Source organism: Lepisma saccharinum, chromosome 28 (assembly GCF_977018435.1).
Source record: "Lepisma saccharinum chromosome 28, izLepSacc3.1, whole genome shotgun sequence".
Lineage (NCBI taxonomy): Eukaryota > Metazoa > Arthropoda > Insecta > Zygentoma > Lepismatidae > Lepisma > Lepisma saccharinum.
The window spans coordinates 33,388,168-33,400,944 of record NC_139256.1 but is presented as its reverse complement, the minus strand read 5'-3'; the positions used below and the strand labels follow the sequence as shown (position 1 = coordinate 33,400,944).

Here is a 12,777-nt window from a genome sequence, read left to right as displayed (position 1 = left end):
GCGTCATGGTCATGGTCCATGTTATCCACATCTGAATTCCACACATTTTTTTTCACCCGAAAATAGAGTACATGGCCAACAAAAGAGTTTCGACTACTGCGCACATCCATATAACCACAGATAGTCATTATACCACGAAACATTGAAATGTTGGTCATATCCAGCAAATGACTTGGTTTTTAAATCGTTCAAAATAGGCTTTGGCCTCCCTTTTGCCACAATTTCGCTTTTTTCTGCAAAAGAACGAACCGAAAGATTGCTTCAAAATATCTTCTATCACACGAATACACACACTGTTCAGATAGGATGAACCCGCCACCTCGGAACTCGGAGCAAGCTCCATTAATTAATTGACAATGCCCGAAAACAACATAAAGACGAAAAACACCACTCACCAGTGGCGTATGCTGGGTTCAAAACCTGGGCTATCTCTTCTTATCATAATGTGCAAATGAGAGGCTCTTTTTCGTTCAATTTCTTGGATTTTAAGGTGATGTGACATTGCAATTAAAATACATACATTACAGTTTACTAGTAATTATAAATATATCACTGTTTCATTAATATAGAAACAATAAGGAAAATATTTCAAATATTTCATGGTTATTTATAAAATATAGAGGCCCATATTGTGAAATATTTAGGTAGGCCTACGTGCGAGAATAAAATATACGCGTATAATAAACTTCTTACCTTGAATATTTAATTTGAACAGGAACTCTGTTCTTCTCTTGGCAACCTCTGTGGTAAAATGGTTATTAGCACAGTGCACTACGATGCCAGGGGACCCAGGTTCAAATCCAGGCATGGACATGGATATTCTTTGAGAACGTCCCTTCATGAATTTCATCGTATCTTCACTCATCCTCATCGTCGTGATTGGCAGAAAAGCAACGCAAAATAACAAATCAAATCCATTCTTCTCTTCTTTGCGATGCCAGAGGCCTGCATATCTTCACGATTTGAAGTTTATCCTAATGCAAAATCCGAGTAAATGGTTTCGTCAATAGTTCGTTAATTATGTCACAAATTTTCGTTCACTATACGACGCAGCACAGATCATTCAAAACATATATATGTAATTCAATACACTTAAGAAAATCCACGCAGTAAGAGACCTAATTTTCTTAAACTTCCTTCAACGCGATTTCCACTCGCAAAATGCCCTTTGTCATCTCCGGCCAGCCAGTCTACCCCAGCCAGTCATAAACAAAGCAGCAGAGGGGTTGAAAACATCGTAAAGCGTTGTTGGTTAAAGGTCAGCGGTCTGCTAGTTCTGAATGTGTTCAATGGGACAGTGTTGTTTTGGCCTAGAGGACAAATTCCCATTCACGTGCCAGCCACTCTTTTCCCGTTCCTGTAATAGTAGTTTAGTTTCAAAATTTCCCTTACCTGGGAAAAATCCCATGCTGGTTAGCGCATTGGCATCGCTGTAAGGTTTTACCGCCGTTGTAAAACGAAGAGTTCCCTGTCTAAGAAGCCACTACAAATACGTCACCGATCGCCTCCAGGCGCTGGTCGGGGAAGAATTTAACCGCTGAAGTCTGGTGTTAGTTTTAAAAGAAAGGAGTCCATCCCCATCTATAGAGCGAGCACAAGGAAAACAAACCTTGGACGAAAAGTCCCTACGCAGCCTTGTCTTCCGCTCAGCTCGGGCCATAAGGAAGCATGGTCCACTCTCCCCCTCCTCTCGTCGCTGGAGTACGGTGCACAGGAGTCGCGGGTTTTATAGTATCATTTTTTCCCCGCGGTCGTTGTTTGAGAGTGAAGCATCAGTCACCTTTGCTAGTCGATTATTTCCTGTATTTAATCTGGGCTTCAGCGATAGCCTTGGTAGCCTAGAATATACCCGCCTGCCACTCGCAAAACTCGCACTGCACAGTCCCTCCCACAAACCATTGTTTACTTTTGTAACAGGTGAAGCACCCTCCTTGCCCCCTCCCTTCTCAGCATATGCGCTTCCCAATATTTTCTTCGGAACCTGCAAAAAGTCCAGTTCTACTACTGTTGCCATCTTAGTTCTTTTGAAACCAGATGTGCCCAAATCGCGAAACTTTTAGTTTCAAATAAGACATATGTAGAGTAGATGTAGTCTTCATCTGTTTCGTAACTACTCCCACTCCCACGTTTCGCTAAATCCACTGAAATCTCATTTCTGACACCACTACTATTTCATATATGGTACTTCCTTTGCTACCTTTAAGGCTTTCGCTTTATAGGATAATCGTGACGATGAGGATGCATGGTGAATTATTGAAATAAAATTATTATTTCTTTGTGTATGTAATTATTAATTTTTATAATTATGTAAATAAAATAATAACAACGAACATTGAAATAACCATTTCTTGCTGAGGATTCGAACCTGCGACACCTGACACTTCAGAGCATGCTAAGATAACAATCGGGAAATTATGCTTGTAAGTAATGTTTTCACCCAAAAACAGTTCTACCTCCTCAAAAACATTGCTTCAATCCGAAATTATTGCATTCCTGCGACAACGCATGTCAATCTCAATCGGCCGTTTCAACAATTATCACAAATTCGTGTAACAGAAATAATATTATATGTGTGAAATATAGAATTTTAGGTTGACATTTTTAGAAGGACAGCAGATCCCTTGATCATACCCATCCCTCTCCTCTCCTTCTCGCCCATGATGTTGAAGGAGGACAAAGAGGACTTTTGTAATCGCTGATATTTAGAGTAAATACAAAATATCACTTGGTAGTTTGCTTTTCCCCCAGTGTGATTTGATTTTTAAAATTTTGATTTGGCAATTTAAGTCCACTTCATGCACAGTAATGCTAATCGGGACAGTTTAAAGTTGGATCCGAACCACTTGTGCCTCCACCGGGTATAGGACCCGGGATCCCTTGATTATAAGTCGGCGACGCTACCACTGCGCCATCGTTCCCCAGTGTGACTGGACACCTTCAGAGTAAGATAGACCCGATTAGGCGACTTAGCTCTTTTCTGTCAATTGAATATGGCAACACTGGTCTGTATCCGGTAAGGATCACCGGCAACTGCACCAACTAAACAGGCATGCCAAAAACACGCCTCCTCCTCCCGCGGTCAGTCATTGGCGCAACGCAAGTCTTCCTTGCATGGGCTCAGGGCCCTTTCCTCATGTTGCCTGAGGAGGGTACCGGATCAGTCCTCCTCTTCGCTTTTGCCGGTGTCAGAGAAAATGTCAGTCTGCAATGTTTACTTTACGACAATATTACCAGTTTATGTACGTAATAATATTTTAAGACGGGTTCTTAAATTCTTTATATTTTGGTGTTACCTGCGGTAACAGCGGCTACATGCAGGTACTCTGGAGTTTATTGAGAAATTTTCACACCGAAAGTACCCCTGAGGGGCATTGGTGCATGTACATTAAAAAATACAACATGATGACATCGCACATAATATATATCTGTACATCAATTGGGCAGTATGTTTTTTACAATAGTATAACATAATATATTAGTAAAATCATACAATGACAAATTATATCTTTAAGTGGACTAGTGCTGTAAAAGTACAATATTATATAGTGTATATAATATACATTTATTTTATAAAGTTATTTAATTCCTGAAATTCTTTAACTGAATATAATGTATATTGCAATAGCAATTTTTTCACCTTACTTTCAAAGACCGTGGTTCTTTTGAAATTTTTGTAACTATTTAGTAACATATTGTATAACTGGATGCCTGTGTAAAAAGATCCTGTTTGGTAAGCAGTTAGCTGCACTTGGGGAATGTGGAAGTTATTTTTTCTTTGTCTGATATTGTAATTGTGAGTGTATATGTTCTTTGGATAGTTCAATTTTGTTTTGTGTATCAAAGTAAGTGTTTGAAGTTAATATGCAAATTTTTTTAAAAAAGTTTACATGTATCAGTATTGTGTGCATTTGCTAAAATGCGCAATGCTCTTTTTTGAATTTTAAAAATCCTCTGCGATTGTGCAGAGTTCCCCAAAATGGGATACCATATCTCAAGATACTTTCGAAGTTTGGGAAATAGATATTTAGCATATATACCATATTGAAACTATTTTTTAGAGTTCTTAATTGATAACATACAGTGTTAGCCTCTTGCATAAATTATCTATGTGAACTTTCCAGTTCAGACACTCTTCTATAAATATTCCAAGAAATTTTGTATTGCAAGTAGCTGTTATAACGGCATGCCCTGCTCTGAAATTATCTTGCTCAATAGAAGAGTTTTTGGCTCTAGATACAACAAATTTTATTATATTAGTTTTTTTCATTGTTTATAGAAAGTTTGTTTGCTGAAAACCATCTTTGTAGTTCAGTAAGAGCTTTTTCCGTGTATTGAATTAAGGTTACATCGTTAACAGAATCTACTAAAGCCATTGTATCATCAGCGAAAAGAGTAACTTTGGCGGTATCAACATTTGCTGGAAGGTCATTTATGGACAATAAAAACAAGAGGTCCTAGTATCGATCCTTGGGGGATTCCAATAACCACATATTTCAATTCCGAGTAATATGTTGTTTGTGTCCCATTATTGGATAAGCTATTTATTGCTGCACTCTGTTTTCTATTCGTTAAATAGGATTCTATTAATTTGTTTGATAGCCTGCAGATTCCGTAGTATTTTAATATCTCTAGTAGTATGTGATGATTCACACAGTCGAACGCTTTTGATAAATCACAAAAAATTCCAACAACAGAATACATTTTGTTTATATCAGTATTATCGATTACATCAAATATGGCATTTTTTGTTGTTTTCAATTTCACAAACCCATTTTGTTGCTTTATGAGTATCCTTTTATCTTCTACATACTTTTTTATTATCCTTTTATAAATTATTTTTTTTGAAATTTTTGAAAAAATTGACAATAAGGAAATTGGTCTATAGTTTTCAATTTTTGTTTTATTTCCTTTTTTATATAAGGGTACTACTTTTGATATTTTTAGACAGTCTGGAAAGCTACCATTTTCCATACACTTGTTAATTAATTTAGTCAAAGGCTCGTTAATGTATGTGCAAATCTCTTTGATCACGTTAATCAACATTGAATCTAGTCTCGTTGACTTTTTGTTTTTCATATTACGAATTATGTTGGAAATTTCCTCGTCTGTAGTAGAGGTCATATATAAAGAATGTGTCAAAGATATTTTAACGTTATTTAACTTTTTTATGTATGTGTCAGTTACGCTGATGCTTCGTTGCAGATTTAGTTCTACATTATCAAAATAGTTATTAAAAGTATTAGCTATTTTTTGCTGATCTGTCTCTATTACATTACTTGATTCTAATATAATATTTTGATTCGGATCCAGTGTTTTCCCTGTTATATGATTAACTATTTTCCAGAGTTCTGCAGTTTTATTTTCTGCACTCTTTAACTTTTTATCTATTTACGACTGTTTGCAATGTTTTAGTGTTTTCTTGTAATTTTTGTTGAACTGTTTAATGATCTTTAAGAGTAGGGCTATTTCCATATTTACACTGTTTAAACTATGATCATGTTAATTTGCTAAGACTTTCAATTTCCATGAATATCCGTAGGCAATTGGCTTTGTTGTGAACTCGTGCTTTTTTAATGGGAAAACATTTATTAAAGTGGTATCCTGCAGTATCAAGAAATTTTTCGTTTACGTGTACAGCCATATTGTTTATAAAATCCCATGTTTCTGATTTTAGAGCATTTCCAAATTTTGAAATATTCTTATCATTGTTTGTGGGTCTAACGAATTGAATTTTACGCGTGGTTTATGTTTTCGGTTGTCTTCTATTACATTTACCTTAATCAGCTGAGAATCATGGTCAGAAAAACCTATGCAAGTTTCTACTGAATATTTATTAACATTTATATTGGGGAGAATATTGTCTATTGTACTTTTTGTTTTGTTGGTGATTCTAGTTGGAGTTGTGATTGTATGAAACAGACCAAAAGAGTTCATTACATCTAGAAAGCTATTTTTTTTCTGCTGTGTCTTTGAATACATCAGTGTTAAAATCTCTACAAACAATATTCTTTTTGGAGCTTTTTGTTACGAGATCTAGTACTAATGTTAACTTGTTTAAGAAGACATCCATATTTCCATTAGGCATTCTATATATTGATATTATGCCTAAGTTGTAATTAGCTATTTCAATCGCTGCGCATTCAAAGTCTTGTTCTACAGACAACCCGGCAGCTTGCTTTATTTCAACTATGTTACGTTTAAGTTTATTCTGACTGAAAATTAAAGACCCGCCTCTTATTACAGAGGTTGATACATTTATATTGAGCCGAATTCGAATGTGCCACCTACCTAGGAAATGCAGTGTTTCCACCACTGGTTGTGTTCGATCTGCAGGCCACCACCACTGACAATCGCCCGGCATCAGAGTTTCCATTGCATTAGACTGCGTTTCAGCTGGACCATGGGTATTGCATCCCACTCCTCGTTTCCACAGGCAGGAGACGGTGCGGACTCGACGATGGGACAGGTGCCGCTTGAGGAGTCCGAAAGCACAATAGTCCATTGCACTGGCATCTGGACACTTGACAGGGATGTCAGAGAAGGGAATTGCAGAAATTCCATTTTTTCTGTTCCACTTCCACCGATCATCCACTAGATGACGTTCAGTTCCTTTTTTGCTCAGCCACATGACATGGTTTCAGGGCAATCACACTGCTCTTGCGAACGACCTTGAGGCGTAAATCCCTGTGAATGGCGTGGTTGATTGTCGCCTGCGATGTGCGACATTTGCTGGCCATCGCACGCTGTGTGGGGGATTTTCGGAGGTCGCCATATGCCGAACAACATGCAATAGCGGCGGGGTCCTCTTCACGGGAAGCCTGTTTCTAGCTGCTCGCGTCGGTGTGGTGGGCCCAGGACTCTGTGCCACATATTTCCGTATAATACGAATCTCAGTGGCACAACCTACACGAAAATTACGCACTTTACACATTTCTACGATGCGCGACGCCATGAACTTGCCGTCTGAAAGGGCAACAAAGTACCCCTCCCAGAATCTGTTGTGTTTCGCCGGCATCAAACTATGCTCGACCACACTGCTCTACTGCGTGACTAACGAGATACTGTTGCTTGCCTCGGGGCAATCTCACGGCGATGCATTGCGCATGAGCAGTACAGTCTCACATTGAATTCGGCTCAATATAAATGAATCAACCTCTGTATATTTGACCTACTGTAACTGGATGCAATGAATAATTTATCAATATAACTAAACTTTGATTCATCTTTTACTAACCAGTGTTCAGTGCAACAAGAAAATACTAATTTCATTTTTGTTTTCTTTTTGTTCCTCGAAAAATATATCTATCTCTGATGCTTTTGATATCAACCCTTGAAAGTTGCTATGGAATATAGTGATTGTTTCTAATGCAGGGTCACTGCTCAAGGGATTCTTACTTCCCCTTGGTCCTAATCTCCCACTCCAGAGAACTCACTTGTTTCTGTTCCTCAGGTGCATCCTGGAATCCTCTGAGTTCGATAGCCAGGGGTGACGTGGGGTGGGGGTAGCAGACACTCGTGATTCACTCTCGACACTAACATTTTCATTCACAAGTTTATTTCTTGGAATTTCCTGCATTGCCATATTTCTTTACGTGGAACGCGATCTTGCATATTCTTCGCACTGTTGCAAGGAATAACACACACCGTTAACAACGAATGAACACACTGTCACCGCACTTCCTGGCTTCTGCAAGATGAGGTTTTAGTTTGTTTCTAATCTGACGCAGACAATCAGAGTAATGCTTCGAAACCGCTACACCACACCATTTGAAACTTTTGGCTTTCATCAATATTTTTGTCCTGTCTTTGAACGAGAGAAACTTGCCCACAATTGGATGGCAGCCTCTTCTTGAGCCAAAGCAATGGATCCTCTCGAACGAATGTCCTTCTAGCGCGATGCTTGTATTCTTCTCTATCACTTGGTGTAGTACTTCCTCCATCCTCTCCCACATTTCCCGTTCTTCTTCCTGGACGTTGTAAAAAACGAGGTTGTTCCTCTTAGATTGGGACCCGAAGTAGCATACTTCATCATTTAATCGAGTGTTCTCATCTTTTATGAAGTCCATTTCTTGCTTAATGGCCTTTACATCTTTCTTGAGAGACGACAGTTCTTCCCGGAAACACAGCACATTGTTATTTATCTCATTCATTTGGAACGATAACTGGTTCTGACCTTCCTTCAGTAACTTGTAAAGATCTCGATGGTCATCTTCTCGGAGTCTGGACCCGGGTTTTGCTCTATTCCTCCAATGATGAGCAGTGTGCAGAGAACTTCAAGACACAAAACACTTTGGGCAAGCCATTGCCCTTTCCCAGCCCCTTTTCCTGTAGTTTTCTTCCATTTAGAACAATGGAAAAGTCCTATGCAGGCTCTGTAGGATTCCACGCTTATCCCCATGGTGAAAGTAGGTCACCCAGGAGTGTCTTCGAAACAGGTCTGTGCACGTCAACTGAAACTGACGTGATGATGCAGGAAGTTTATTGATTCCTATGTACTCACTTTAATTTTTGTGAACTAACTCGGATACCAGTTTTCTAACCAATTGTAATAAATATGTTTTCAGTATGGCAAACTTCTGTTCTCAAAATGTAAATATTGGCAGAGGAATTTACAGTATTCTGTTTGATAAAATTCAAGATGTCATGGATTTGATTCCCTGTGGAACATATATTGCACAGTGGTTTGGATTTTTAACTGTATGCCCATTCGCCTCTTCTAAGATTAAACTGCTTAAAATAATCTTTACCTCATTCAAAAATTGAATAAGTTATATGAAATTAATTTTATTACAAGAAAACATAGAGGCCCAAAGGCAATCCATAGTTGGGTATTTCTCTAAAGAAATGGCATGGGAATCGAATCCAGTTGTCCTGCATGGCAGTCAAATGCAGCATCAGTATTAGGGGGAGGTGCTGGAGTTGCAAAAACATGGACTTCAAGTTTCAAATCTATAAATCTGGCTTTACACTCAATATTTCTTCTGGAAGGTCACTTTGTCTTGAAGAAAGAATAGCAACCATTGTTTTGTCTCTCTGCCTGTCTTTCTTTATGTACCTTCCACATTATCAGTGATCATGTGCATACGCAACAGTGGCATACACTGGGTTAAAAACCTGGGCTATTTCACCATATCATAGTGTTCAAATGGACAAAAATGTGCTGGTTGGGAGAGGGGTGCTCTTTTAGTTGAAATGAAGTGATATTGTGATTAAAAATACATACCTCATAAATAAAATATGAAAATGTACACTACAGAAAAACAGTAAGGAAAGGATTTCTTTCTTATTGCCATAAAAGAGAGGCCCATATTGTGAAATATTTATGTATGTATTTAAAAATAAACTGCTACCTACCTATTTTCACGATTTGAAGTTCGAGGTCTGCTCGTTGGCATAGTGGTAACGTCGTTGCCTTGAAACTAAAGGGCTCTGATTTGATACATAGTGGTTGGGATACCACTTAAACTGTAGGTCCAATCCTGATTAACCTGTCTGTGCATAAAGTGGACATAAAACAAAAATCCACAACGATTTGGAGCTTATTCTCATAGATAAGCCGAGTAAACAGCTCTTTAATTATGTCACGTATTTTAGTTCACTGCCCAACACACCACATATCATTCACAAAAATGCAATTCACTGACTACTTTATTTACACATTGCCCGTAAATAATTTCCACACACAAAGGAACCCTTAAACAACCCTCGACGAGATCTAAACTAGAACTGGTCTTTGTGGTTTTGGTTATCTTTAGATGCACTCATAAGCCATCCCCGGTCAGCCAACAATTTTCCCCACCCCCCACTGTAACGCATTTACTCTAGTTGTTTTAAGGTCAGCGGCCTCTTCTTCAACTCGCCTGCAAGTGTTCAATGATGTTCTGGGTCCAGAAGGTAATTTCCCAGTCATATGCCACCTTTGCTCCGATAATTTGGCTTGAAAATTCCCCATTTCTGGGAAAATTACATGCTGGGAACAATGGGTTTGCAACATTGATCCAGATTACTGAGAAGTTCAGAGGGCAATTTCTCCATCATGTGCAACCCTTATCGCTCTCCTGTAACAATTTGGCTCCACGATTCCCCATTCGTGGGGGAAATTATATGCTGGGAATTGGCATAGTTCTCTCACATTTCAGCCGTGTGGCCCCTTACTGCCTCGCCTTGCAGGCAAGGTTTCCAACTCCTAAGAAATCAAGATGCAAACTCCTAAGAAATCAGGTTCATCTTCTTATAGAAATGAACAATTTTATGCACATTTTCTGATATATTGTTTTTTCTGTATTTCGATTGCTGAGTCTTGGCTTCGCGGACAGCCAAGATAGCCCTGAATGAATATGCTCTTGAGCAGACACATATTTAGAAATACGTTTCTTGGGGGGGGGGGGGGTCCGAACCAAGTGTCTCAAAAATAATAATAATATTATTAAAAATAATTATGTATGAATTAAAGTAATTGCATTAAATCAAATTAATACTAATTATAATATATATATTAATATTGTATTAATTACATGGATAGGTAAAAATACCATACAAGAATAAAGATATAACAGCACACATTTCATTATGTAGCTTACCTGTAGTGAATATCAGAATAATTTATGTAAAAATAAGTGCTCTGGCAATGAAATTAATGTCAAATACATGAAGAATTGAATATTTATTGAATAACGAAAACAATGTTAGATGCAGTTGGAGAAAAGTAAAGTTTCTGATTAATATTTTATGCATGTTATTATTAGTAGTAGTGTGTATTAATCTATCATTCAAAGCTGTATGATCCCAATATAATCCTTGACTTTCAATACGTTCATAGGAAATTAATAGGGACACTGAAATTTCGCGAATGCTTTAAACGCGAAATTATTTTAAAGTGTGTATAATTTTGTTTCGAGACAAGTGGATGAGAGTTATGACCATTTTCGTCTCCAATTTATTCACGAAGTTCCGCGAAATACAAATCAAAATGCGAAATGGAACGAAAAGTGTCGAAGTTCACCAAATAACACCGAAATTCAGTTGTCAAAACAAAAAAAAACCACATTAATTTACCTTCTTTCATAACATTGGAATGTTATTTTTGCTCGTGAAAGTTCAACATTTCATTACAGGTGACAATGACTGCGTAAAGTCGTTTTACATCATCAGAAGCGCAAAGCCGCACAGTGCAAACGGTGTCAGTGATAAGTATTTAGCCTCTTTCTTCTCTGTTCGTTCATTTCTCCATTCCTGCAACTCAGGCTATCTCGCTCCAACGTAATGCGTAAATACGTTGCTGTCATGCAGAATATACGGAAATTAGTTTTCTACTGTTAATGTTATGTTTTTGTAGCTAAAATGCAAATTTTTTAGTAGGACAATTTTTTTTCAGCCAAAGTTTGTGGTCCAAAAAGTTTCAATCAGAGGCCTACAGAAGATCATGTGTAGTCTGTGTCTCCATTACGCGCCACACAAAAATACGAGTTCCAAGGATTTTCGTGTCCGTGCTTCTTGTGCGCTTGCTCATAGTTTCTTTGGCGAATTACAATGCCCAAAGTTATTTCAGTATTTGAATGTGCTAGAGAGTTTGAGGCAACAAGGCTTGTATAAAATTAAATGATTTGCTCCGCGAAGATCCAGGAAATACATTTTTTGAAAACGTTAATGTTATATTATCAATGAAGACTTGTACGACTTTTGCAAGAATGTGCCTATTCTAAAAGCATGTTCACAATTAGATTTTTTGAGAGGGTACAAAGCTTTTCAGTATATGGTAAAGAGTGATGTGAAAGTGTCAGGTCATTTTTGAATTTAATTAATATGCTGCTAGCACTTAAAGATCACGAAAGCTTTGTGTCACTAGCTGTGCAAGTGTTGTGGTTTCCTGTTAGTAATGTTGACTGTGAGCATGCTTTTTCAGCTTATGGTAATATAATGACCAACCAGAGATGTAATTTAAAACCATGCAATGCAGAGGTTATGTTAAGTGTACACTTTAACTTATAAAAGGTAGGTGCAGACTACTTAACTTTGACTTTTATTTACCGCTTTTCCAATGAAATGATCTTTTTTCACCGCTTTTATATACCGAAATTGTAACTTTTTAAATGCGAAATTCATGAATTTTATTTACCATAAATCATTGTCCCTAGAACCATCGGATATACAACAAATGTTAAATGAGCATATTTTCATTATTTAATTGTAGTACTTGGTATGCCTTCTGGGGGGGGCGGGAGTCCGGGCCCCCTAAATGTAACATATGGGCTTTACAGTGATAAAACAATGATATGTTTTGGCAACATTAGTGATGTCATCGTAGGATCATGTTGACTTACATGTAGGGTAAGCTGCATATGCAGCATCGAATAAATAGCCTAAATTCTGGATAAAGTGTGTATTATTACTAATTTATACACACGTTAAAGTACGAAACATGGTGTCAGGCTCAGCGTTTGATGGTTAATGTAAGTGGATACATTGAAATACATAAGTAGAAACTTGATATTATCGTCGAAAACATGGAGACGTTTAACACGCCAGCTGTCATGTAGTTTTCTGGAAACGTTGGTGAAAACTGGCAGAAGTTGAGAAATAAGTTGAACAATTATTTTATAGCGTCGGAGAAAAATGAGAAACCGGATGAGATAAAAGTCTCAGTATTATTAAATCTCATAGGAGATGGGGGATTTGAAGTGTTTAATACATTCAAATTTGAACATGAAGAAGACAAAGACGATTTTGAAGTTGTAGTAAAGAAATTCAACGAATACTGTCAACCACGTAAAAATGTAG

At 37.6% G+C, this 12,777-nt stretch overlaps 1 protein-coding gene across 4 annotated transcripts in view; it reads left to right on the top strand.

Annotated features, from left to right (window-relative positions):
* The window catches only part of LOC145980952 (acyl-CoA:lysophosphatidylglycerol acyltransferase 1-like), a 55,326-nt gene that overhangs the window by 29,009 nt on the left and 13,540 nt on the right, over positions 1-12,777 (top strand). The gene's annotated exons all lie outside the window — the stretch shown is intronic.